The sequence below is a fragment of the Taeniopygia guttata genome, chromosome 3, assembly GCF_048771995.1.
Source record: "Taeniopygia guttata chromosome 3, bTaeGut7.mat, whole genome shotgun sequence".
NCBI classification, from domain to species: domain Eukaryota; kingdom Metazoa; phylum Chordata; class Aves; order Passeriformes; family Estrildidae; genus Taeniopygia; species Taeniopygia guttata.
In genome coordinates this window covers 27036775-27062298 of record NC_133027.1, presented here as the reverse complement: position 1 = coordinate 27062298, position 25524 = coordinate 27036775, and the positions used below count along the sequence as shown (strand labels likewise).

Here is a 25524-nt window from a genome sequence, read left to right as displayed (position 1 = left end):
TTCTACAATGCTGGTAGCATAAGTGATACTTTTTGTCATCTTTTACAGCTGTGTCCTCACTAAAATAAAATAAGTTTAAAATCTCATTACTTCACCCCCATTTAGACCCATGAAGGATAGTGTTGTTTGTTTCAGTTGAAGGGCTTCTGATAATTGCCAGCAAAATTTAAAAAAAATCTTGAATGACAGAACACTCTTTCTGGAGGCGGTTTGGGAAAAAAATCACATTTCCAAGGGCATATGCAAAAATATAGTACAAAATAATTGACTGTGGTTGTTCAACTACAGCAAAAATGTGTGTTGTGTGCTGTCTGTCCCTGGTTCTGTCACCTACACAGCTATGGCGCTGCACCATCTGACCAGAGATGACACGGTACTGTCCCACCCCAAAGCCCACCAGCCAGCTGATTTCTCCCCAGAGCCCCTTTTCACTCTTACTCTGCTCTCAGAGATGATGTTTGCCACCACACTATGCCTGTTAGTAATTTCTACATCTGCCCATCAAAAGCTCACTCTGCAGATCTAGAACAGATCATCTGCCTTTGCAAGGACTTCCACTCATCCACTGGGCCAGACTGAGGAGGAGATGAAAAATAAGAAAGAGGAAACTCTACCTCCTTTCTCTTTAACTCATTACATGTGCAACACGGCCAGTACCTCCTTGCAATTAGGACATCCTCATGAGCCACCATGAAGATGAGGCGTGGGATGTGTGATGAACCAAAGCCTCCAAAATACAACCCATTTCCCAGAATTCTGGATCAGCACTAGTCATCCATGATTTTTTTAACAAATTATTCTGCTCCCATTTCAGGTGCCTATGACTTCCACTTTGCTGAGTGGCTGGCTGTATTTGAAGAAGCTCTGAGAGAAAAAGCTTGTTGACAGCACAATCTCATATCAATTGAATCTGTTGTGCAACTACATTTTTTAAAGGTATTCTTTCTCAAAGGTTATTTTTAAACACTTTTTCCCCAGCTTGGTCTTCCCTACTTTAAAAGGCCACACAGGAAGATTTGTTGGCAATTTACTGTATAGATAGTAGGGAAGTGGGAAAAACAGATTTCACTTGCCACCTGGATGGACAATCGTTCATAAATCCTATTTGAAGGTGTGCAGTGCTTGATCCCACACTGAGACAGAGTCTCATTTCAGTCTGTTTCTGCCATCAATTCTGCCATTGATGCTAGCCCTGCTTTTGTACTGGCCCTCAAAGACAAAATTGCTTTCTGCATCATGTTCCGGTGATGAGGAAAAGTGACAGAAATGTGATGTGGGGTTTGACAGGCTGTTGGGATGAGTGCCTTGCTTAGTGAAATGGTTTTGAGACAAGAACCTGGCAGAATCAGGGGAGAAAAGGTCAACATTTCTGTCAAAATATTAGTTCTCATTTTTCAGCTTCTTTCATTTTCCTTTATATATATCCATTGTAAACACTTCCAGCAGTAAAGGTACTCCAAATTTGTATTTTTAAGAAAGACACAGCCTTAGTGAATGAAGTCTTACAGCCTGTAAATATTCTAGCCATATCTGATGTTATGCACATAGCACTTTTCAGAACTATGTGTCCTGTCAGGGCATATAAATTCAACAGACTTGGTAAACAAGGGGCCCAAAGGGAGCTGTTACTGGCTGCATTATAAATATTCAAGATCCAGTCAGCTATAATTAGTTTATTCCCTTTTGTTGACTTACATCCCCCTCCTTTCAGTCTGTATATTTTGTAAAAGTTTTACCTTTAGAACAAAAGCTTACTTGGGCAATTTTATCTTTCAAGCACAAAGAAAATCTTCTATCTGTGCAATAGGACTACAAGTATATTCCATACATACTGGAGGGGATAAAAAAGTCTGTCCTCCTTTTTGATGGGAACACAGGGATTTTATTATTCTCCATGTTTCTTGCAAAACGAAATGCCATGATTTATATGCTTTTTTCCTCCAAACCTTGTCTCCTTCTACATTTTACTTGGTTGTTAAATTTTTAAATATGAAAGTGTAGTTTATGGACTCATCCCTATTAATGGTAAAAGTGGTTTTATTTCTGCATGACCCAGAAATTATGTCAAGTGCTTCTGTTAAAATCAGAAGCATTGAAAAAATTGGAAAATATGAAGTGTTGGGGTTTATCCGTCACAAAAACTATTTTATTTCATATTTGCAAAGTGAAGCATAAACACTTTAAAATTAATCTGTTGTACAAAGCCAGAACAATCCACAGAAAATTTACTTCACTGAAGGGACAAGAGATAAATTAATAAAACAAGAATTTATCTCTTCAAACAGTTATTTCTAGTGTTTAGCAATTGAAGAAATGGAAGCTGGACTGTTTCTGGGCTTAAAGAGATTAAGTTCAGATAAAGCATTGCCTGCCTGTCTAGGTTTGGAAAGACAGCTGTCTGCTAAGGAAGGCAGAAGCTTCCCCTGAAATGGAAAAATTAAGACCCCTTCCCTCTGAATTGTTATAAATTTGAAATTAAGGGGGGCTCTTAGGCAAAAATATGGGAGCAGGAATAACAGTTCTTTATTAGGGAAGAAAATAAAAAGATAAAATAAACAACACCATGAACTAGAACAACACTGATAGAGTCAGAATACAACCTGACACCCTGTTGGGCAGGGTGTTGGTAGAAGTCCAGATGGAATTGTGGCTGCAGTTCTCTGCTTGTGCCATGGTTGCCCTTCCTCAACTCCTGGGTCATCCTCCCTTGAGAAGCAGCTCAGCTGTTGCTAACCCCTTAGGGTGGGACTACAAGGTAGATTGCTTTAATCAGAGAAAAAAAATTACTAAATGAGAGTAAAATGAGAGCGAAGAATACTGACTAGATCGTAACCAATGACAAGCAAATGCTCAATTGATATTTCCTCCTGTCCTCAATACACTTTTGTGATATTTTGGTAAGCCTTACTCTGATTTTTATTGCAACAAGTGGATAAAGACTGTTCACTGTCATCACCCTGCTCTCCAGTCTTACAAGACACCTCTCCATATCATGTCTAATGACTGCTGTCTCCCTCACAGCTCTCACACTGCTGCCATATCAGGACTGTCACCATGTAGAACCATTTGGTTCAACATCTCTCACAGAAATGAGAGTTAGTGCTGTTTGTCTGTCCTCTTTGAACTTCACAGTGGTTTACCATAACAGTATTTGCCTTGTAATTGTTGGTGTTAAACTTGCTATCTCACCTTTCATACTATAGCTGCATCTGGTATTTCTGCTACAGAAACCTTTGTAGTCTTGAATTAATTTATTGGCACTTGAGACAAATAACTGGTGCAGTCTGACTGTAAATTTGGTCTACATGTTGTCCATTCAATTTTGATCTAACTGAGAACATATCTCAGAGACTGAATTTCTCTAAAGAACTGTAGAATTAAGCAAATTATAGATAAAAACTGAAGGCAATGATGATTCAAGTTGTCAGAGAATCTGATGCATTCTGGAATTCACAGCTACATTCATGATAGAACATGATTCTTGCAATGGAAGACTTCAGCCTCAGATATTAGAAGTCTGGTAAAATTCCACTTTCTTTTAGATACAATTCTCCACACCATACCCAGAGAATTAGACATCAAAAAGTTACAGTTCCAAAAAGCTGTGAAACTATCTTCATTAAAAGTAGGAATACTAAGAAGCTGTGCTTCTTAACTCTCATTCCCCACTGGAGTTTTCATGCCAGCTGCACTACAAGTGGAGGACTCATTTCTTTCACTTCAGGATGCATTCTTAGTCAATTTCTTAAATTCTCGTATATTCGTATTCTAGAAGAGAATGTATACATTAAAAAAAAACAACAAAAAAAAAAAACTAACTAAAAAAAACCAAACCAAAACCCAGCAAAATGGACACAAAACCCACAAGTAAAATTATTCTTTCTTTAAAATTGCAAGGAGTTTCAGGATATGAAAGGAGGCAGGTGGTTGGACTCAATGGTCTTAAAGGTCTTTTACAGCATAAATGATTCAAATATAGTGATGCCAAATTATTATCACTCCCAGCTTTTGTTTCAGAGGATCACAGCACTGTGTCAGAAGGTAAAGACAATGTAAGCTTAACTTGAGCAAAGCTATCAGGACATTTGCCATAAAAAAACTTGTTTTATTTAATTTCATAGCTCCCACAACACATTACCTTTTTTTATACTACCTACAATGAAGTTTCCACTACTGAGATGATGCCATGATGATTTTTTTGCCTCTTCTTTTATATACCTTCTATATACCTTTATGTATCCTCAGTACTCTTAGCATAAATACTTGTATTTCCTTAAGTCTAATAACTTAGCATAGCCCTAGTATTTTGTTAGGCCAGGAGACCAAACATCCTAAAGGCCTCACAGCTGGAGGCTAGAAAGCCCTACACACCATCTTGGGAAACCAAGGTCCTGTCTAGAACATATCCTGTAAACTAAAGATTTGGCCTATCTAGGAGGGAATTTCTCAGATGGGGGAATATCAGACCATTCATCCAGGCCTCCCACTGAGGCATCTTTGTTAGATGTGCTAATTAGTAAAGTCTGTAAATTGTATACTCAATCTATCATATGCGTGCATTGTTGCACATTCCACCTTGGCAAAGTGGTGCATCATAAGAATCCTTATTAAATACTAACGTAAAAATCCTTATCCCTTAACCGTGTCTGGCTCTTAATTTTTAAGACCAATGAAAAGGCATCAAAAACTTGGTGAGATGAATTCCATGACTGGAATGTTGCTATCAACAGGTACAGACTATTCAGAAGACACAGGGGAGGAAAGAAGGGTGGAGAGGTTTGTGGAGGTTAGCTCCGCAGCCCCGGGCTGATTGCATGGGCTGGCCAGCACTGCCCATGTGAGGCCGCGTGGCTGCCACAAGAGTGGCACCTCAGGGGAGGAACAAACATCTGCCCCTGATGGTGCTGCTGCTGCCGCGTGGATGCACAGCTTCAGTAGCTCTGCACGCTGAGAGGAGGTGAAGAGATGAGAGAGGACACTTGTCTGCCAGCCTAAAGAGTCCTTTATTTCCCCAGGTGGGGCAAGAAAGGTGCCCTCTGGGTGGGTGTAGGTACAAATGCCGAAGAAATCAAAGATTACAGCAGCTTAAGTATGGGGTGGGCTGACAGGGCTGCAAACCTTTCTTGCCCAATGGGCATAAACCAGAGAGGGATAACATCAGCTACAACAACCGATGATAATGTAGCAGGGGTAGGTACAAGGTCAGGGGACAAATAGAAAAGCTAAACTGGGGTGGTTGATATAAAACTTTCGCAAAGAAACTGGGGGTGGTTACAGGATTGACAGCCAAATGCGTATAAACAAACTCAGACTGATGGAACCAAATAAGGAGAAAACAGGGAGAGGTGAGAAGAATGACAGATAATTGGGGAGCCAAGTGGTGGGAACTTCTGGGGTAAACAACTTGGATCAAACCAACTGTGAGGGGACAAATGGGGGACCATAAAGGCTAACTAACATTGATTAAACCAACTGACTAGATCAAACCACAACAGAGGCTGCCCTCTGCATCAAGAAATGGATACAATGTGAGCTGTCCCTGAGGAATAGCTCTGAGCAGGTTGAAAGCATGTGGGTTAAGAATTTGAGACAGGAGTAACACAGGGAACGTTGTGGTTGATCTCTGTCAAGGGGACCCTACTGATGAAGCCTTCTTGCTGCAGCTACAGGAGGCATCATGCTCACTGGCTCTTGTCCTCCCAGGGGGCTTTAACCATGCTGACATCTGCTGGGAAAGTTGCACAAAGAGCTGTAGGCAATCCAGGTGACTCCTGGAAAGCATGGAGGATAACTTCTTAAGTCAGGTAATAGACAGCCTTACCTGCTGTAATGCGTGCAGCTTCTCTCGCCGCCATACCCCGAGCGGTGGCGTGCTGGGTGGCGAGAGGGAAGAGAATGGGCAGCCGCTCCCCCTGCGAAGCTCTGCGGTCCCAGTTGTCGGTGCGGGGACAGACGGAGGCGACACGGGACTTGGGGGCGAACAGGACGGTTTTATTCAGCGAGCCCCAAGACCCTCTGGGGAGGGCGAACAAAGGTTTTATAGAGGAACTCAAGAGGAGGGGTTTAGGAACAGCGACCAATGAGGGTAGGGCTGGGGGGGAGTCTAAGGAGGGACTAACATATCACAAACCTATCAGGGGAAACAGGGGAATAGAGTAACACAAAGTAACCAATAGGGTGTTGAGCCTCACTAAATAGACAGGGAATGCTCTGGAAGCAGGGGAGGAGGCTGGGAGTAATGACAGGGAATGTTCTGGGGGAAGGGGCAGGGAAAGGGAGGATTGACAACTTGGAGAGGAGGGGGTTAGGGAAGAGCTTGGGAAGATTGACAACTGGGGAAGGGAGATTAGGGAGGGGGTGGTGAACAGACGCTGAACAAATGTTATATCAAAGAAAAACACTCCACAACACTTACCAGAGGGAATGCAATACAGGACTGATGGTCACAAATGTAAGTGAGCTAACTGGGGCTCACTCACAACACTGGAGACAGACTGGGCCAAAGTGATCCTGCAGTGGTGGAGTTCACAATCCTGAGTGATACAGGCCATGTGACGAGCAAAGTCATGACACTGAATTTTAGGAAAGCAAACTCCCAGATGTTGAAGGAACTAGTGAATAGGCACTAATAAGAAGCTGTCTTCAGGATAAGGAAGCAGAACAGAGCTGGCAGATCTTCAGTGGTGCTTTCCACAGAGTACAAAAGCTCTGGATCCTCAGCTATAAGAAATCAGACAAGGAAGGCAAGAGGCTGAATGGCTGATTTGAGACTTGATGGTCAAATCAAAGGACAAGAAGGAAATACACAGACAGTGAAAGCAAGGATAATTATTCTGGAAATAGTATAGATATGCTGACTGATTATGTAAGGATGAGGCCAGGAAGGCCAAGATGTGGATGAAGCTGAACTTAGCAAGGGATGCAAAGAGTGACAAAAAGGGCTTCTGTAGGTATGTCAGAGAGAAAAGGAAGGTCAAAGTAAATATAGCCCATCAGATCAGCAAGACTGACAAACTGCAAACAAGAAGGCTGAGGTAAGTTTTTTTTGCCTCAATTTCAACAGCAATATCTTTCCATACCTCTCAAGAGGATGGATAGCAGGATGGGAACTGAGGGAGCAAAGTGCTTCTCACTCTATGACTAAATCAGGTTCGTGACTAGCTGAAGAACCTGAATGTACGTAAGTGTTGGACTAGATGACCTCTAAAGGTCCCTTCCAACCCAAACTATTCTATGATTATACTTCCTTTTTCTTTGGGTATTGCTTATTAATCACAACTGCTATGTTGCATGAGAATATATTGAATGGAGTTAAACAAAAAATTTCTGTGCCTGGACATGAATGAAGCAGTTCTGAATGCTGTCTGCCTCTGTCTGTGATGGAAATGCAGAAACATAGGGGAAAGTATTAAGTCCATACAATCAGACAAAAGCTCGTCCAAAGTGAAAAGCCATCAAACACCAGTGGAACACCAGGTCTTCAGTCAGGTGTCCTTCTTCAAATATGCTTGACTGCACACTATTGTAGCCATATGCCTCTTTACCAGAATTGTCGTTCAAAACAGGTTTTTCTGATAACAGCAGAACAAAAACATGCAGCAAACTAAATATAAAATTCAGCTAATATATATCCAAAAACACCACTTCATTTTCATCCCTTACACCTACCTATTATACATTAGAAATCTGCCAGAGAGCTCTGTCAAATATAACTATTGAACTCAAAGTGGCAAAAGGCCCTCCCCAGGCAAGACATTTAAATCATTTTCAAAGTTAATTTCCTGCTCCCAGACTGAGAACAAATCTAATCGAGTCAGCTTCATTCTTCTGATGAAGAGGAAAATGTTGTCTGCATACTCAACAAGGGAAAATGTCCTAGAACACAGGCAGAGAACTTGCTCTGCAGCACCAAAGAATCCTCCCCTGCAAAGTGATGCATGTGCATGGGAATTCTGATTTAACTTCCTGGTCTTCTGCTAACTCTGTTTTATAAGGAGACTATGAACAGTTTACAAGCTAGTAGTGCCCATGGGAGACTGAAAAGAATCAGAAATCTATAGTATAGCTACAGGATTATGTTTCAGATTGCTGGCTATGCTTTCAAAAAGACCTACCTCTAGTCCCTCTGGATTCCTGGTAACCAAGGACTTTCCCTGGGTTTTAGGTATATTTCCATAAAAACTTCTAAAATCAAGTATCAAAACTTCAATAAGAAGGGAAAAAAACTGAATGAGATTACTAGATGACTAAAGAGAGTTTGTAGAAGAACAAACAGAAGTGTATATGCACATGGGAAAAAGAGCATACACTTTTGTGGCAAAGCAATATAAAACAGGATTAATTCACATCTAGATCACTGTATTATCAAAGGTAGAAGAGAGATGTTATTAACTCTCTAAACAGAAGAATTGTAGAATTCTATTTCTGCATGCATTTTTATAACTCCATAGGAAAAAAAATGTACAGAATAGCACCTGAGTTCCTAAGAACTTCTCGTTTACTTTGAATGAAATAGCTACGTGGGGTTGTTTTTTTGTTTGGGTTTGAATTTTTTGGTAGTTTGGAGTTTTTTGTTTGTGTATTTTTTGGGTTTGGGTTTGTTTTTGTTTGTTTGTTTGTTTGTTTGTTTGTTTGTTTGTTTGTTTTGTGAAAGAGCTGGTGGAATTCAAGTTGAATTTTTCCCAGTTTCAGCATGTGATATATGGCTTTCTATCACACTACAAAGCCAAATTCTACATGTAGGAATCATGAAAATACTGGTGTTATCAATTTAAGTTTACTTAGCAGTCATAAGTTTTCAGTCCACACAAAGAGATTCTATTTTCATTGATAAAAGCATAAATCCTCATTAATATAAATTCTAGTATTTGTGCTTTTATTTGTGCATCAGAAGTACAAGGATGAGTCACTTCAATGGATATAGATTTCTTAAGTACAGTATTTCTATGAAATTAGAAATAAAAAAGTAAATTTTATTAAACTCATGTTATAGGGTTGAACAATCATAGTAATAACAATCTCACAACAATCTCTTATTAAAAAATAATTAGTTCAGGTCACTGAAAACCTATTTTTTCAAGTTGTAAACTAACACTGAAAACTAGGTGTTGTGGCTTGATGCTGGCCTAACACAAGGCACCCACGAGAGTCACTCGATCAACCTCCCCTGTCTCAGCTGGGCAAAGGAGGGAAAAGGAAAAAGGTTATGAAAGTGAGATAAGGACCGGGAGAAATATTTCAAGGGTAAACCAGGCTCAATTTTAGTTACAAAGTGAGATTTATTACTAAAAAAATCAGAGGAGGATTATGAGAAGCAAAGTAAGCCCTTAAAACACTGTTCCCTCCCCAGCCCCTCCATCCTTCTCACCGACAGCACAGGAAGACAGGGCATGGGGGCTTGGCCAGTTCGTCACCCGAGGTTTTCTGCTGCTGCTCAGGGAGAGGAGTCATCCCCTGTGAGGCCATGGGGTCCCTCCCACGGGAGGCAGCTCTCAGTGAAGCATGGGTTCACTCTCACGAGCAGCAGTCACACCACACCTGCTGCAATTTGAGGCCCTCCATGGGCAGAGTCCTCCCAAAACTGCTGCGACGTGGGTCACTCTTCCAGGGGTTCACTCCTCCAAGGACAGGCTGCTCCAGCCTGGAAGCAGGGGGGCTCTCTCTCTCTATTTGGGTCTTCCACTGGATCACAGCCTCCTCCAGGCATCCATCCACTCCAGCATGGGCACCTCCCCCATGGACTGAGGGGGGATCTCGGCATTCCCTGTGGATCCCCATGGGCTGCAGGGGCATGGCTGCCTCACCATGGTCTCACCACAACCTGCAGAGGAATCTCAGCTCTGGTACCTGAAGCACCTCCTCCCCCTCCTTTTTCACTGACCTTGATGTCTTCATGTTGTTTTCCCTCACATGTTCCCACCTCCTCCTCTTCTCTGACTAGAAGGAAAACCTATGATTTTTCTTTTGATTTTGTTCTTAAATATGTTATCACAGAGGTGTCACCAGCCTGTGATTGGCCCAGCCTTGGCCAGCAGCATGTCCATCCTCTGAGCCATCAGCCATTGGTTCTATCGGACATGGTAGAAGCTTCCAGTAGCTTCTCACAGGAGCAATCTTTGTGGTCCCACTGCTACCTAAAACCAGGCCATGCCAAACCAATACACTAGGACATTTCGAAGTATCCTGTACATACTAGTTGATTTACTCAGAATATATCTCGGTTTCTTTACTCATTATTTCCCTCTATCCAGCAATTTTTCTTTCAGCATCCAGCTTTATCCTTAATGATCAACAGTTATTTTTCTTTCGGTTGAGCAATAATATAACCTAACATACAGAATTAGTCCTGCCACAAGAATGGAGACAGTTAGTGCCATTGCTTACTTCCTTAATTTTATTTTGTCCAACAAGTACACATAAACTCTTGCATAACCTAAAGATGCATATCTTCAAACTGCTCCTCAGCAAACCTTAAATTATCCACTGAACTAAAACTGACCTTTCTTGGCACTTAACAAGATGGAAATATTTTTTCAAATATGCTGAAACAAGCTCAGTATAGCAAATAAGCATGCCACTTTTTCAAGTATCACTTCTAGAGCCCTGCTATGACAAATTAAATTGCCTAAGTGTTATGGATAGGAGAGAGAAAACAGGAGCTTAACTCAAAACTGTAGGATACTTTTCTTCCATACTGACCTTCAGGAGTATATAATGAAAGAAGAAGCATCCCAGTTTCATTCCTGTATCTTCAGATTTCTCTGTTCCCTTCTTTTTGTAGGTATTACTAAGTTTATCTTCCTACAAATCTTAGGCTATGCTCTAGGTTTAATATGTATAATCTGCAATAAGATAAGAGGGATTTGTTTAGTTAGCAAAAACTTTGTAATTAGCATTTCCCTACCTCGCAGTAAAAAACTCTCATTTAAGGTTTTTTTTCTTTGTATCTGTGAACTTCCTCTGTATTGCAAATGTTTCACTAGCTCAGACTACATTTTGATAAGAACTGTGTTTTGAGCTACACTTATTATGCACTGTTACTATTAATGGAATATCATACTACCATGGAAGAAGCCTTCTAAGTTTAAAAGCTAGGGCAGATTTTTTTTTTTTTTTTTAAGATTGTATATTGTCCAGCAAAAGGTTTCAGGATACTTCTCATTCTATTACTTAACATTTTGTATGCTCAGCAAAATCATCTTTAGATCAAGTCACAAGAATAACACAGTGTAATCAGTTGTTTTGATTTTTCAAGAAACTTCGATGGCTGTGATTTAAAACAAGTCCATTTTGCAATACTGTTAACAAGACAGGTGAAGACAAATCCCATAATGTCCACATTATTGTGCATCATCAGCCAGGTGATTGTACCACTGGGTATTTTCATTCTCTGACTTCAAAACGCAGATATAATTAACAAAACCAGATGAGTAAAAATTAAAATCAAGTTGTAAAAGGAAGGAGTAATCGACTGTTTCAGGTAATTAGGAAATGGAATCTTGTTAACTATTTAAATAACTTTATGAGAGTGAATTCCTTTTTTCACAACTTTTAGCAAAACTCCATACACTGAGCTTTACTCTTTCTTATGCTTCATCACAGTACATTTCTTGGCAAAATTTTTACTGTAAGTCTTTATTTGTCTTGCTTTTGGACGCTTCAGTTTCATCCAATTATTTAATAGGATACATTAGAGAAAAAAAAGAAATCTCATTGCTTTATATTTCCTCCTGACAGATGGCACCCACAACATACCCAGTAGCATCACTGAGATGACTATAATACAAAAATTCAGGGAAGATTAATATCTAATGCTCACCCAGTCATCCACAGCTAGATCATCATTCAAAAACCAGGCTTTAAAATAAGAATAAAATGACAATACATATGACATATTCATTTAGATCGAAGGCCTGAAGAGAGATAAGGAACACAATTCCAAGTATTCATTTTTTAACAGGAAAGAGGTGCAAGTAATCTACTCAAAGAAAACAATGTTCTTGTCTTGAAAATCACTAATTGTCTTGGGCGGGGTTTCTATTCCCTGATTGTCTCCCTTATGCCCAGAAATGGCTGCTGTAGCTTTCAGTGGGTCTGGAGAGGGAAGCCTTGGGGCTGTTGCCTGGGCTTTTTCAAAGCTTCCCTCCCAGGTGTCAGTGGTGCCCTGTGATGGCATTACTCTGCTGCTTAGCTAGCTTGAGTTTTTTATTAGCTTAGGCAAGAAGGCTTTTTTCTCCCTTTCCCTAGCCTTGGAGACTGTGGTAGCAATCCTTCAGCAGATTTTGCTTTTTCCTAACTATTCAGTTCTATTTGGTTCGTGGCACAAGAGAACTATCGACGTGAGAAGCAAGGCACTGGCAGGGAGCCAAGGATCTGCTCCTTCCAGGTTCCAGACCTGGGAAAAGCCAACCCAGTGACAGAAAGGACATTAAATTCACCATTGTCCTAGGCTGACTGTATGATCCCTTTATCCCCAATCGTCTGCCCTGATTATGTTGAATAATAAGTTTTGCACCTTTAAGGCTTGTTGCAAGACTGAAGGGGGGAGGAGGAAGCACAGAGTTTGTTTTCAAAAACTCACTCCCTTCCTCCACATTCCTGTTCCTGGACTACGTTGTCTGCCGACAGACAGACAGTGAGACAGAGCTCTCCTTTGCTTTTTCTAGTTAGTTTTAGCTAGCTGAGGCAAAGACGTTCCTTGGACTGTGTTTTTTTTTTTTCCCTTTCTCTGGACCTCTCTGGACTGAACACCCAGAAGAGCAGCAGCAGCAGCACCTGTGGCCAGCGGGCCGGGCCTGGGCCATGGCTGTTCCAGCACCGGAGGGACTGATCAGAGACAGTGAGCCCAGCTGCAGCCCGGGGGTTTCTGAGTTTTTCTCTCTCTTGGAGTGGCAAGAAGTTTTATTGCTTAATATTGTTTAAGTTTGCTTGTTTAATAAACAGGTTTTTTCCACTTTTCTTTGAAGAGGTATCTTTCCCGAACCAGCTTGTGGGGGGAAGGGGCCAATTGAATCTGCTTCCAAGAGGAACCTTTTTGGGGGTTCTTTCCCAAATTTGCCCTGAACCAGGGCAACCAGCTTCATCTGTTGTGAAGAGAATACAAACACCAGAGATTCATCAGGTTCCCATTTGGTTTTGCCCAAGCTGCTGTGAGAACCCTTCGGTTTTTTCCTTCCCTGAGACAAAAGCTGGCACTATTTTTTTTTCTCCTTCACAGCTGTTGGGTTTTTTTTTTTTTTTCCTTCCCTGGAATCTAGTGGGTTTTGATTTTTGTGTGGATGGGTTAACAGTTCAATATCTAACATTTCTTCACCATTTTTTCCTATGCGGTTTTGGCACTCTTGTCAATAAATGGTTGGGTTTTTTTTCACTTTCACCCACTGGTCTTAATTCTCATTGGTAGAAAAGAATTGTTAGAAGCATTCCTTGTTAAAGGAAACACTCACTCCATAGTATTCCACACCTAAATTTGTTTATAAACCATGAAATATGGCCTCCTCACTTACAGCAAAAGGTTGCTTTTACTGCTTGTCTTAGGGTTAGGCTTCAAAAAACCACAAATCTAACAGCTCCAAGGACACTGAAACAACAACAACAACAACAACAACAACAAAAGAAAAAAAAAAAAAGGCCAAATGTTGCATGGCACTTCCACAATGTTATTCCCTCAGTAACTTCCTCCTTGGCACCAGCAATATGCTGGCCGCATCAGCCTCAGAAAATGTCCACTTTAACTTATCTCTTAGGGTTAGAGTTATGCTTAGGGTTAGGATTGAAAAAAAACCCACAAAGCCCAGAGCTCCAGGGACACTGAAGCCATAGAACAGATGGTAAGTGGTATATGGCACCGCCTGCCCCAACATGGCCCTTTGAGCACCTTCCTCATGGAAGTAGCCATGTACTAGCCACCTCAACCTCAGAAAAATGCGGCTTTTAATTCTCAGTTCAGGGATATAGTTTAGCGTGGGGTTAGGGTGCAAAATATCACTAAACCTGGAGTTCCACACACGCTACAACTACAAAAAACAGACCTAGGGAAAAACAGCATTTCCCCAACATTATCTCCTTCAAAATTTTCTCACTTGCAGTAACGATGTGCTGGCAGATTAGCCTCAGCAAAAGCCCCTTTTTACTGCTCCACCTAGGGTTAGGGTTATGCCTAGGTTTAGGCTTCATAAAACAACAAAGCCCAGAGCTCCAGGGACTCTGCAGTTACAAAAGGATTGCCAAGGGGAACACAGGACTGCCACAATGTTTCTGATTTGGCACCACCATCACCCTATGCAGAGTTTAGTACTCTGTATTATAGATGAGCAATGCAATGGTTGGCTCTCACAGTTAAGGGATGAATATTGTGTATATGTTAAGTGTTATAGATATATAATTATGTTATTGTAATATGTCCTCCCATAGTCCTCTTTCCCCTCCCCCTTTCATTGTTGTCAAGGGATGGCCTTGGTTGTGGGGGCATTTGCTGTGGGCTAGCGTGTTACTATGGTTACTATGTTATCTGACCTGTAATCAAAATGTAAGAAAGTGATCTCCACCAATGGACAGCAAAGAAGGAGTTGACTGGCAAGACTTTGGGGGGGGGTGGGTGGCTAAGAGTATAAAAGGCAATGCATCCATTTTGTAGATGAGCATGTGGCTTCTGGTGAGAGAGACTGCCAGCAGTGCTCTTTCTCCTTATTCAGTCTTTTGTTGTATTTCATCAGGATTTAATAAACCTTTGAAATTTTAAAAGTGAGCATCATTTCTCACGTCTGCCTAGGGTTAGGGTTATGCCTAGGGCTCAGAAAACCACAAAGCACTACAAAAGAATTGCAAAGGTGAACATAGGACTGCCACAACATGGTTCCCTCTGCACTTTTCTGCTTGGTACCACCCTCACCCCCATGCAGGGTTTACTGCTCTGTCTAGGGTTAGGGTTTCTAAAACCTCAAAGCCCAGAGCTTCAGGCAGACGGCATCTGCAAAAGTATTGCCAAGGGGATCACAGGACTGCCACAACATGGCTCCCTCCACCTTTCTCTGTGGTATAATAGCCATATGCTGGCCATTTCAGCTTCAGCAAAAAAGTGCTTTTCCTGCTCCACTTATTGTAAGGATAACACTTAGGGTTAGGTTTAGGAAACCAAAAAAGCCTCGGATTCCAGGGACTCTGGAACACCAATAGGCATGCCAAGGGAGCATGGCATTTCCACAACGTTTCTGCTGCCATACCTCTCTCCTTTGCAGTGACCCTGTAATGTTTTCTTGGTGGTTTTCAATTCCGTGATCATCTGCTCTCTGCCTAGAAACGTGTGCTGTAGCTTTAATCTTGAACAAAACCATCAGAGGGTGTGCAGCATAAATTAGCAAAAACCTGAGGAAAACATGAATGATGTCTCCAGAAACTTAATTCCAAGTCTTAAGAATATGGTCTAAGAATGGCAAATACAGAATAAGTTACTTTTTGGTATAATTCTTGCAATTATTAATATTGTTATTTTATTGAAAAATGTTTGTTACATTATAGAAATCTAGCAAGTCATGAGGAAATAAACATTGTATCTTTATTTTCTCAATTAAGTTATCTTTATAATAGACTGGAGGAACACATCTGTCAATGTCGCAGTTCGCATATGGTCTCTGAATCGTACAGTTGTTCCATACAGTACTATAATTCTTTTTCCATTTTAAGCTTTTAGTCACTGTCAGTGATTCATTTAAACTTGATCATGTTTTAATTTAGAAAAAAAGACTATGAACTTGTCTGAATTCAAAATAACCCATACTGCTGTTTCATGTGCTTACAACAGTCCTTACATTTTATGTGGGTTAATCAAGCAAATTTCATGAGCACTCTGATATAATTAATCCAACGGGGCATGGTAGTTTGTTAACTGAACTACTGCCAAAAAGTCTGAATTCTAAATAAATTTACTTACAGTGCAGTTAGGGTGGATTCTGGTTTTCTATTTGTAAAACATGGAAAGAAAACACATGCAAGTAGAGTCTTAACAGTAGATGTGTGATTCCACTATAGTAAATAAACAGAGATCCACTAGGTAGTTTTTAAAATAGCAGTATTTCTTTAAATTTCTATCCCTTTGGAAAATGATGTCTTGGATATCACCTACATGGAAAGATGAGAAAAACGAAAATACATTCTATTTGGAGACAGGAGAGCAAGCAAACCAAAGAAGGCAAAGAGACATGCCACAAATGCACAATAATTATAGATTTAACCTCTGCACAATTTTTATCCCTTCTCATTTAAGATTGATATTATGATCCTTCTATTTCTCCTTTATTCACATGTGCTCACAGGTGCTTTATCAGTTGAAGAAGAATAATTATGAGTGTAAATGAAGCCAATCAATTTGAAGCAGGTACAAGAGTAAGTGCACAAGCAAAATCTCTGCAGAGACCACTGGTCTTTTGGACACAGATTTGTATCTTGCAAATCCAACTATAAAATTCTGCACAAAAGCTCATTCCTCTTTCAGATATTATAGAATTTCCCATGACACTCACAAAATGAATTTAGGTAGGGAAATAATTTTCTTCTACCTAACTGAGTTCTAAAATAGTCACTTTGTAATGTAAAAGCCAGGATTATTTCAGACCAGTGTTTCTGAAAGAAAAAGCTATTTCTTAGCATAAATCCTGCAAGGAATATTCTGTTGACAGTGGTTATTTTACTACTCAGTTCTAAAATTGTTACGTTCAAAGTAGTTCTATGTAATAACTTCAGAAAACCTAAAATAAAGAAACAAATAAGGTTAAAGGACTTATTGAGGGTATGATACAAGATGGCAGTATTTTATGGTATTCCTTTAGTAAAGTCACGGCATATATGTGTTTTCTTTAAGCTGTGGCAGAACTTTCGAGCCATTTTCTGCTATAAGCAGCCATCTGTCATATCACTGTCGTTTGTATTTTCTTCCATTTCTGTGTAATAGCATGCATTGACTGAACACATGGCCTAGAACGTGGACAAATGTCTCCCCTAGCTAATATGAACTATTAAGGGGTGTTCACTGGGGTAAATCATTACACCTCTCATCCTCCCTTCAAGCAATCAGCTGTTAGCCCAGGAAACCACCACAGGAAGCTCCAGTTCTGTAGTATCTCCCTCATTACTCTCTGCAGGTCAAACTGGCCATCACAGCAGTTAATCTGACCGGTCTTAATCTTTTTGCAAGGAAGGACAAAGGTCATCCTGCTTTTCATCTAAGTACAACTATTAAAAATTATAGCCTTACTGAGCTGGATGAATCCAGAAAGGAGGTGTGGAAGACCAAAGAGTCATTAAAGTTTTCAATATTTTACCATGTGTCTCAAATGTTCTGTAATAGTCTTAATTAAGGAGAATATTGAGGAGAGATGGCTGAGTAACAGTGGAATAGCTGGACACTCTAAACTTCAACACCAAAAACAAGTAGAGGAAATTCAACCTGCTGACATATTTTTATTTAACAGAGATGAAGCTGAGTTAGATGAATGAATAGGGTTTTAAAACCTACATAGTTCTGGTGGTAACCTTGATAAGCTGAAGAAGGAATGGTAGGGAAGAAAGAAAACCATTCCTTACAGAGAGGGGAAATTCCATCTTTCACTACAAATGTTTTCTTAGAAAAGTTGTCCTTTCCTGACTTCTACTGTTGCAGAATAGTGCAGACCACTGTTATTGAAAATAAGTGTTTGTTCAGCCTTTCTTGCCCAAAACAACAACACTATTTTTGACTCATTCATATCAGATTCTGATCGTCTTTTGCACATTTGTGAAAATTCAGCACATGCAAAAAGTGACTCAAAAGGAAGCAGAAAGTGCCGTGCTTGAAAGAAGCCATCTTATTGATTTGTTTCCAGGATTCCTTGAACTACATCATTTCCTATCAGCTTTATCATGGCAATTCATATTAGCAGAGATCTTCAGGCTTAGTGATCTTCAAGTCAGATCTCTTGGAGAGGAGTGCTGCAGTTCTATTATGTTAAGGTTTGGTCACAAACACAAATACGTCATGGCATATTCCTAATAAACTTATATGAGAACAGCATAATTAAATTAAATGGATAGGATAACAAGGCACATGAACAACTTATTTTTACACCTTAGGAGTAGGTTTTATATATAGGCCAATAGAAGAAACATAACTTCCTTCAGGTTTTTATATTACTACAATATATCTGGTGCTGGGTACTTTCCTGGTCAGCTGTTATTAGAGTTTGTTACATCACTTGCCCAAGTATTTTAAATTGCAGGTTACAAAAGCTATAATTCAATAATTATCTAATCAAGGACAACTGAGTAACTACAGTCCTAGTCCCTGTCAGTTATATATGTCTTCACATAAAATATGCAAAGCTAGTTTGCCTAATAATACTATAGTCTTCAGCATGTTTATGTGATTTCAGTGGTGATCATTCTTACTAAGTATTTGAGGCTCTAAAGTGTAGTAAAAAAAATGACAGAGACATTTCTTTGTTTGTCTGCCATCTCAGATAAACTAATAGGGCAGCCCCAAAATATGGCTACAAACTTTGAAAGTCTACAGATGGTTGCAGATACAGATGTTAATTGTGTAAATTAATTGCTCCAGATTCTTCCCTGTGTTCCAATTTGGTTGGTTGCTAAGAGTCTTTCAATACACGAATGTTTTTTGCCTTATCTTCTCCAATGCTCTAATCTTCAAGACAATTTTAAAAAGTCAGTTTTTTTCTCAGGTGTGTCAGGAGCAAGTTCAATCACTGACTGGATAGAGCTCAACTGTCCCTGCCCACACTTGAATACAGGGAACACTGACTTCCCACATCCAAATCATTTTACCAAAACCATGGGCCAGTTTATATTACTTAACCTTTTTGACCAGCTTGCTCACAGCAAGGCAGTTAGAAGCACAAGATAGTGGTTGATTCATTTTGATTTATTTGATATGTTCTGCTTCTTTAATAGAGAATTTGCAAAGGCCCTAGATACAGGACTCAGCTTCCACAGGAAAATAAACCTGACATTCCAAGGTTTTCACTCAGTGCAGTCACTTTCTTTTTTGTGCTTTTTCTTAGGGCCGAATTGTAGTCTTAAAATAGGATGTGTCCTTCAATCTCCCTCTTAAAGATTTTTAAAATCTTTTGGGGGTGGGGGGAGGGATTGGGGTATTAAACTGCTCCTATTTTCCTGCCCAAAGTGGAAAAAGGCAGAATCTTTTCTCTACAAGTGTCTTTATTCACCTCTATTCAGCCATGACATATACCTACTTACATTTTGATCTGGAACTGTATACTGTCTAGAATATCAGTCTTCTACAACTTTGATGTGCTTAAACCCATACACACACCCTTCCCCATGCCATGTCCCCAAATTTAAGTGTATTTAAGCCAAGAATAATGGCAAAAGATGTAAAGATTTAAACAAAATGGCAATATTTTTAAAATGTCAGTTTCCCATTTGCTCAGAAGACAAAAAATATTCCTTTCACCCTTACACCTACAATGTATTCCTTACACCTACAATGACCTCTGAGCCGAACAGTTACTTCCTAAACTCTGAATAAAATGTATCTAAGGTAATTGCATGGCAGTAATTAGAAAACAAACTCTGCTTTCCTACTGCTATCTTCTAATTTTCCTGTTGGTCTTATTTTTCTTACATTGATCTCCCACAAAGTGGCAGATCTAGTTTAAAGTGTTCCTGTTAATATTGATGACAAAAAGAAACGTGTTCCCTAGTAAATGGCTGATTTGCTTTGCCTGTAGGAGAAGGACCAGCAAATGCATGGAGTGCATTTTTTCAGATATCCATGTTTGTGAACGGGCCTTCTTTTTTCTATTTTAAGACTTCTGCAGGATCAGGAAGCTAATTTCCCTCTCACCAGCCATTTCTTTTCTTAGAAAATATGAGTAAAGGAGAAAAGCCATAGGTAAAATTAAATTCATTGTTCTTTTTTTTTTAGGGAAGCACCCTTAGTGCAAATTCCCCAAGCCTATCAAAGTGCCTGCCTCACTTAGAAATCAGTGGAAATTAGGTACTTGAAAAACTGGTGATGATGCCTGCCTGGCACTAATTGAAGTAATTTTAAGCCTTTCCAGAATGAGTATTTAAGTTTCAAAAAGTGGCATTCTCACTATTTTCTATTAGAATAAAAAACATGTAGTGTAATTCCGGTATGAAAGTACCTGAGTAGGTCCCCAGTTTAACCTTCCACTCAAAACAGGCCCAGACATGGGATCAGACCCATGTTGGGCCTGTTGTAAGCAATCCCATGATTGTAAAAAGCCAGATCAGGTTGTTTAGGGATTTACCTAGTCTGATCTTGAAAATCACCAAGGAAAGAGGTTATGTAACACCACTGGGCAACTTGCTCCACTTCTAGGCTACCCTCATGAGAAAAAAGCTTCTTCTTCTAAACAATTTAAACCTATCTTTCAATTTACAGTTTTACCTCTCATCCTCCCACCAGGAAGCACTGTGGAGAGCGTGTGGCCTCAACAGCCCCCATGTAAGGACTAGGATCTGCTCTTTTCTTCCCCTGAAGCAATCTCATCTCCAGGTTGAGCAATCCCAGGTTTCTCCGCCTTTCCTCATAGGCTGAGTGCTCAGCTTGCAAACATTTTGGCAGCCTAGGCTAATGCATCCTAATTTATTGAGGTCTTTCTCATACTGAGGGCCTAAAATTGGATGCTATGTTATAGAATCATAGATCATGCTGAGTTGGAAGGGACCCATGAGGACCATCAAGTCCAAATCCTGATCCTGCACAGGACACCTCAAGAGTCACACCATGTGCTTGTGAAAGTATTGTCCAAATCCTTCTTGAACTCTGAAAGGCTTGGTGCTGTGATCACTTCCCTGGGGAGGCTGTTCCAGTGCCCAACCACCCTCTGGGTGCAAAACCTTTTCCAGATATCCAGCCTAAACCCCACCTGACTAAGCTTCCTGCCATTTCCATGAATCCTGTCACTGGTCATGAGAATGAAGACATCAGTACCTGCACCTCCACTTCTCCCTATAAGTGTGTTAAAGACCCCAGTGAGGTCTCCCTTCAATCTCCTCCAGGCTGAACAGACCAAGTGACCTCAGCTGCTCCTCATATGGCTTTACCATCCTCGTGGCCTCCTTTGGCCACTCTGTGATAGCATAATGTCTTTCTTATATTGTGGTGACCAAAACTGCACACGGTGTTCAAGGTGTGGCCACACCAGTGCAGACTAGAATTAGGTTTAACAAATGCAAAGAAGATCTTTTAAACATTTGTCTCTTCCCTCTGGCTACTAGCCATGATTCTATTAATGTACACTGTTACACTGTTGGCCATCTTTGCTGCCAGGGCATACTGCAGGCTTGTGTCTCACTGTCCAAGAGCTCAACAGTTTTAAGCAGAGCCTGCTCCCCAAGCAGATCCAGCCTGTACCATTGCAGAAGGTTCTTCCTTCTCAGGTGAGTGCTTTCCATTGTTCCTTTAATAGTATGAGGTTCTTGTGGCCCACTGCTCCATCCTGTCTGGTACCTCCTGAATGACAACTTTGTCGTTGATGGCAATGCAGAAACTTATATGAGTTATTTAAAGAATGATTTGTCTGCTGACCCAGCAAGAATATCTGACCACAGATAGAGTCTGTGGTTTCTGACCACAGACTCCTACCACAATGCCACCATCACTTACCTCTCCTCTGGTCTTGACCCATGAGTTCTCCCTCAGACTGTTGTCTGTCCTATACAAGAGCTCCCCGTAAGTGAGCTGCTATTTCATGCAGAGAGCACCTCCTCCAGCCCTCCTGCTTCTATCTTCCCTGACAATATTTCCTAAAGAGCTTGTACCTGTTCACTCCAGGTATCCAGCTGCAAACTGTCCCAGCATGTCTCAGTCCTCCTTTGCATTTCTGTTGGCAAACAGGAACTCACCACTTTTTGTCAGGTGGATCCCACTGCTCTCATTCTCAGGCTTTAGGGCTTTTAGTCTTTGTAAAAACCATCTAAGACACAACTTTTGTGCAGTGTGATGACCTGCAGGATTGGTGTAACCCCCCAGGCCCCAAACCCTTCATTTAGGTCAAGGAACCACCTCCAGAGCTTCCTATGGGCTCACCCCAGGAGCCTGCAGCCCCTACCAACATCCTCAGGATCTCCCATGGCCAGATTGCTGGTGATGCTCATCCACATGGATGAGCAGCAGGGAAGCCAGTTAGCAACAATGTGGAAAAGGGGAAATTAAGGCATGTGAATGTATTTTTATGGGACTTTCTTAAAATGCTTTGTTTGAAGATTCATTAAGTGGCTAGATTTCACTTTCAGAAAAATATAATCTATTTGAAAAAATCCAGCTGTGGCCTTTCCATCTTCACTGTCTCTTCTCTCATATAACAAACAATAAGACAACAGGAAAAGGCCTCAGCTTGTGCTAATGGAGGTTTAGTTTGAAAGGTAAGAAACATTTATTCTCTGAAAGTTGTCAAGCATTGGAAGAGGTTGCTCAGGGTAGTTGTTTAAATACTCTGGAGATATTTTAAATATGTGTAGATTAGGAACATGGTTTAGCAGTAGACTTGGCAAGGCTAAGTTGCCATTGGACCCAATGATCTTAAAAGGTCTTTTCCAGTTTAAGCAGTTGTGTGATTCTATGATACCCAAGAAAAAAAATTCAGAGCATTTAAGAGATTTCAGATTAAATCCAGCCCTGGTTCTGTTTTCAAGTTCATGAGGTGTTAACCCAAAGACATTTAATCTAGGAAATGCATTTTTAATCAAGATGAAGGTTCTCCTCGGTGAAGGCTTTTATTTAATATGTAGCTCTCTTGGCTTTACATGGCTGTTACTGAAAGCAAAATGTGATTCATTACAGCCATTCCCATGTTTTTTTGGTGCCTTTTTTTTAATCCTCAGCTTTATCAAGGCCTTTCACATGTCATGCTGATGTTTACAGAATAGCCACGGAGCATATTTATTTTTAGTCAAGGTTCTCCTTTAAAACACCTTGCTGGTATAATGTGCCTGTGTTTGATTATGTAATCTATAAGCAGATCAGTCCACTCAGGAAAAACTGTTAATTTGCTCCCAGGAGGCCAGAATAGCTGTTACACAGATATTATCAGCATTCATCTCTCTTTTTGCATCTTTATCATTCTGGTATAGATTTCTTAGCAGCAGAAAATGTTTTTTATTTATATCCTAGTTTCCACCCATGGATCTCAAAGCACTTTTCCAATATTGACAAAGATAATTGTTAATTAAAACAAATTAATCATCCAAACAAATATGACTATCAATATTTTTTGGGTAGGGAAGTCAAAGTATGGGAAGCCTAGATTACTTGCTCAAGGTCATGTTGGAGACAAACAAGAAGATTAGGGTCAGAAAAAAAGGTTGTTAGAACTGTTAGATCATTTTCAATTCCAACCTATAAGCTAGATAAGCTAGGAAAATTATTTGTATTGTCATAAATATTTTGACATTTGAATTCAAATAAACAAAGCATAATCAATTTATATTTAACTAATTAAATCTTTTTGGGGAAAAAAAATGAAAGTATATCAAGGTACAAAATTACCTTTTTAAAAGTGTTATTCAAACATGTGTCCTTAGGACACATCCTATAAGGAGACTAAGAAGCTAACACCAAGATTTATGTCCCAGCATCATCATCACTAGTGTATGCAATCTGTGTGCTGCAAATATTTATGTGCCTTCTGGTAGACAGAGATGAAGCAACTCTAACATCAATATTAGTACACAAAACTAGGAGCTATACTTCAAACAGGAGTGGGAGGTTTTTAAATTAGGTATTTGGTGTTTGCTACATGGCAAGGCCTGAGGTCTCGAGGGAAACTCACAGAACAAGAAAGAAACACACACACACACACACAAAAAAAAAAAGCTGTTTGTGGGGGAGAGAGAGGGAGAGAGAGAGAAAATTCTTGGCCTCCAGCTACAAGTCCAACAGAGAGGAATTGTCCCTTTGGTCCACTGCCATGTATGCCAGCCTTGTATAATTATTCTAGATATACCAAACTGTCTCAAATAGGACTAAATACTTGTATTTAGGCAGTCCCAACCACCACATCCCTGTTTATCCTTTTCATATAACTCAACAGTGACAAGTAGGTGCCTTTAACAATACAGATACTAATGTAAATAGCTGTATAGCTGTTAAACCAGATGCTTCCTATTTAGCAAGAATACTTCCTTTATCAAATACATGGCAAAGAAAATTAAATCCACTACTAGAAATGCCTGCAGACTCCTAGTATCCGAACCGTATTTCATGATGGTTTTTAAAACAGTTTTGTGATGTTCTTCTAAATCTCTGTCAATCATATCATTACCCTTTAATTCAGCTAACAAAAATGAAATTATTTTTGTGAGCCTTGTATCAGATAAACAGAAGAATACCGAACTTGAAACAATATGCTCTCTGTTACTATAACCACCATACTGGGGTTATAGAGGAAAAAAACCTTCTGTTTTTCACTGTCCTTGTTCATGCAGTATCCAGTTTGCTGATTAGAAAGCAGATCATGCTTGCCTTGGCATTTACCCAGTTGCTGTCTGGACTGAAAGGTTATAGAGGCACACATACCATGGCTCTGCAAAAAATTAGAAAGGCCAGCAAGTCACATATCCTCGGTGTCTGAGGCAGAGAAAATACTGTTCCCTTCTCAGAGCTTTTTTCCACCTTCAGTCTTCTGAGGAAGTGTCAGACATAAGGTATCAACATGCATTAGCAACTTTGAAGATTGACAGTTTTATTCATTTTCTTTGTCAGACTCCTAAGTGCAATGTACCAGACAGCATATGAGATTGCTTCTCACTTACTATGCGTACCAGAATTTCCACCTGGAAACCTAAACCCGCCTTTCTAGTCAATTTTCATAAAATGCAAAAAATATTAAACCTTGAGACAAGAGCTAAAATTCAATTCAAACTGATAAAGTTGATTTTTTGGATTAATGTTTTTTAATGAGACCATATTCTATAGTCATATGTCAATCAGAAATGTTCTGATTTACAGGAAACTCCCTGATTAAATAACACAACAAGCAATCAGAAAACAAATGTCCTGAAAATGTTATTGCTCAGTTTGAAACAGGGCTCTCCTACACTGTCCTTGCAAAAAAAAAAAACATATATCACAGTCCCAGCATCTTCTATTTTAGCAAGACTCAAAATTCAATAAGTTGGAATGGTCAAACTAGTTATTTGGCTCAAATTAGTGCAAAAAACAATATACATCTGTGTATGTCTGCTCATGCACAGCCTCTTGCATTTGCACCCAGAGTATCCCAGGCAAATTAGCTCAGCAGTCACAAACAGGGAAGTCAGATTAGACCAACAGAATCCCTTCCTGTACAGACCCCACAAGAGCAACAAGTCTAACATGACACTGAAGTTTTTCACAGGACTGAATGCAGACAAAATGGCTGGTTAGAAATAGTAGGGTGGCTCAGGCTTCAGAGGTTTTATATAATATGAGATTCATTGTGAGCTGTGTCCTTACTGAGTCCAGACTAGTCAGAACTCATCAGACTGGGAGACAGATCATCATTA

General features: G+C 40.0%; 1 protein-coding gene across 3 annotated transcripts in view; it reads left to right on the top strand.

Annotated features, from left to right (window-relative positions):
* The window catches only part of KHDRBS2 (KH RNA binding domain containing, signal transduction associated 2), a 459539-nt gene that overhangs the window by 352505 nt on the left and 81510 nt on the right, over positions 1-25524 (top strand). Inside the window, exon 13 of one of the 3 annotated variants that reach the window (XR_012054902.1) lies at positions 815-23835. The exons of the other annotated variants lie outside the window; for them this stretch is intronic. The gene's annotated coding sequence lies outside the window, so the exon portion shown is untranslated. Of the gene's footprint in view, positions 1-814; positions 23836-25524 lie in introns of those variants that run through there. 3 annotated transcript variants of the gene reach the window in all.